The sequence below is a fragment of the Amphiura filiformis genome, unplaced genomic scaffold (genome assembly GCF_039555335.1).
Source record: "Amphiura filiformis unplaced genomic scaffold, Afil_fr2py scaffold_226, whole genome shotgun sequence".
NCBI classification, from domain to species: Eukaryota; Metazoa; Echinodermata; class Ophiuroidea; order Amphilepidida; family Amphiuridae; genus Amphiura; species Amphiura filiformis.
In genome coordinates, this window is record NW_027305690.1 from 61,949 (window position 1) to 65,350 (window position 3,402).

The 3,402-nt window shown below is 36.6% G+C and overlaps 1 non-coding gene across 1 annotated transcript; it reads right to left on the bottom strand.

Annotated features, from left to right (window-relative positions):
• Positions 1–2,702: 2,702 nt before the first annotated feature.
• Positions 2,703–2,777, bottom strand: Trnaa-cgc (transfer RNA alanine (anticodon CGC)). Its single transcript has one exon. It is a non-coding gene; the product is annotated as a tRNA-Ala (tRNA).
• Positions 2,778–3,402: the final 625 nt, after the last annotated feature.

Genomic DNA, 3,402 nt, shown 5'->3' on the forward strand with positions numbered 1-3,402 from the left:
CGCACATGAAATGGATATCATAGACTGGGTCTATTTGGGAAATATAATACTCATTTAGTTTGCGTAAAATATTATTTGTGTTAATTCGGGTACGCTTAAATCGATGTCTGCCATTTCATCGGGGGTTTAAAAAAACCCTACTCTCAAAAAGGCCCGGGGGGGGGGCACTCACATAAATTCTTTGTACGCATGCGTGACCAAAAAACAAGTAAAAGGGGTGTTTTTTAAGGCAAGGCAAGTTACGCGAGTGACGCATTTAGGGTCTAAAAACACTGATTTTCAAGAATAAGGGTAGTTTTCTGAAACTGAACAACTTGTTTAGGGTACCTTTTCAAATTTTTGGTAAATTACGGGTACAAAAATGTTGCATTTTTACGAGCCAAAAACTCATTAGGGGGTAAATTCTATATTACATGAACTTATTAAGGGGCTTCATTTGCTGGTAGGGTAAAACTCGTTTAGGGGGTGTTTGAAAATAATTTGGTCATGCATGCGTACACTGTCATATTTGAGTGGTCCCCCCGGGCAAAAAGGACTTCAAAGTGCCTATATAACATTGATCGAACAGGGGGTTAGATTTAAAATACCATAAAATATACTTTTGTGCGCGTATGACTTGTAACTACCAAGTTATTGGGGCTCAGCAATTCGAGGTCAATGAGCATGTTGCGTGTACGTTCATGTGGGAAAGTCCATACATCATCAAAGTATGCTCTTCCTGAATTTTGAGGTGGTGGGTCTTTGAGAGCCGACAGCGTACCGGAAAAATTTGGTAATTCGGAGCTGTAAACGGTCAAAATCAGTGGTATTGCTTGGCTTTTTGTTGAAAATCGCTTGGGAAAACCCAGAAATGTGAGTGGCGTAGCTATTGGGGATCAGGGGCCGGTGCCCCCCATCCGTCGTTTCATGTAAGGCCGTCGGTAGAAGGAAGGATTGGGTGAACAAAATTTGGTGAACAATATACTATTTTGTTACACTGCTTAAGAGAAAAATTGTTAATTGATTTTAGGTTGCTAGCACATAACTTTTTTGTTTGTTTGTTTGGTTTGAGTTTTTGTTTGTTTGTGTCTTTGTTTTCGTTTGTTTGTTTGTTTGTTTGTTTGTTTTGGGTTTTTTTTGCTTCAATCCATCAAAAAATGTGCGTCAACAATTCTCAACTTCAGATGGAAACATAATATAAAACAAGATCATCAAGTTATGATCATGGAATGATACTATTTGCAGAAGTTTATGAGTAATGTGTTTAATCTTTTGTAATAAAACGTTTATGCAACGTTGCGGAATGTTTCAATTTGCAGATATCTTATGTGTACACCTTTGCGTCACTAACGTTGCGAAAGATACATAAATCTTATCCCATTTTGAGTCTTTTACATTATACTGAACGAATTGTATGAAATTTTAGGCATCTATGTGTATTCTATACAACTTTGCACAGATTGTATGTGTAGTACTTTCGTCGAGCTGCAAGTAGGTTAAAAAATGATGATTCAATTAAAACATACCCTTTGAAATAAATCCAATCAACATTTTCTTTTCTGTTTAATATTTTACAGAGATTATAATCTTATGAATTTATAGGCGCATGTGTGCATTTTATGCAGCGTTGCACAGTTTTCATGCATATTTGCATTTTGATTAACATTATAATTCCGTTAAACTTGACATCATCGAGCTGTAACTAGGTTAGAAACTAGGTTAAAAAATAGCAACAAAGTTATTATGCACTTTCAAAGTTTATATATTTTATGTATCTATTTAGTTAGGTTAGAAAAAGTCACATTACAAAATAGAGAAAATGGTGATCTAGTTAAGATGTTTATTATTATGCAATATTCTTTGACAAATTGTTTAAATTATTCTTAGAACAAGTTGTGCTTAAGTTACATTATATACTAGTATTAATGTGTTCTGCATAATGTTCTACAGTGTTCTACAATTGTTGGGTTAGAACTCACCGGTGTTCACTCTTTCTGGATATGTTAAGAAAGTGTTCCCAAAATAGCCATTATATGTCAACGTGTTCTGGGTGTGTTCTAGTGTCCTGATAATAACCCGGACTTGGAACACATCTAGAACACATTCTAAACACTGTCAGGCGCATCATGTATTCTGCAGTTTTTGCAGTGCACAACAAATCTTAGGGGCTGTGCAATAATTATAAGCCTCCCCCACCCGGGGGTAAAATTTCCAAACCGCTCACCAAAAATTGCAAGCCTGCCAAAAATAGTTTACCCCCCTCTCGGCCCGCCAAAAAATATTTTCCCCCGCCCCTGTGTCATATGTTTGTAATGTATTTTACAGATGACATTCTAACTTTAGTCAACTTTAGAAACAAAATAATAAGTTTCTGGTAAAACATAGGCCTACCAGTAAAAGTTATAGTCATCTATATGTAAATGCCATTCTAACTGAATTAGTAAAATATAAAAACAAGGCACTTTCTGGTAAAACCAGGGATCGTGTATGGTCCCTGGTAAAACATACCAGTACAAAAAGTTTTACTTGAGTTTTACTTTCTGGTAAAACCAGGGACCGTGTATGGTCCCTGGTAAAACATACCAGTACAAAAAGTTTTACCAATAAGTTTTTATTCAATATCAGAGGATGCTTACATACATTCCCATAACACAAGGGTTCTGGCCTTGGTATGTCTGCCTTTTGTACACATGTGGCACAGTTGACCTGCATCCAAACGTACCTGCCTGTGCGGGGGGACTTGAACCCCGAACCTCTCGCTTGCGGGGCGAGCGCTCTAACCACTGAGCTACACAGACTGTCCCTGATAAACATGATTTAAGTCTAGTACTTATGAATATTAGCAGTCAGGGTAAACAGTACAAACAACACAAATTACATACCAGTGTACGAGATCAATTAATGATGTTTACCCACCAGCCTAATATAATCATATAAACAAGGAAAATGGCTTACGCATCATGCACTGGAACATAGAAACATTCAAACATTTCAAACTAGCGCACGAGATTAACTTAATAATGCTTAATCGTTATTCTTAATATAATCAATATACAGGGGAAAGAAGAATTACGTTAAGATAGTTAATCCCTGTCTTTAGTTCTTCTTCTGTTCCGTGGTACCGAAAGAAAAAAAAAAAAGTTACATGTAGATTTTTGAAAATTATCTAAATTAATGTTAACAAATATAAATATCCTTTTCATGACATAATCTATGTACCCTCTACTAGTACCCCTGTGAATGTCAAGTTCACAACTTACGTACTTAGCCCGCATTCCAGGCATTCCTGACCAAGCTCTACGTGACATAATGCAACACGAAGTTCATTATCGCCACCGTGCATTTTGGCGGGGTACTTGAGTAGGCCGAGCCATAGCATGGCAGATTTAGTAGGCTATTTTGATAAACAAAGAATAAAACTTG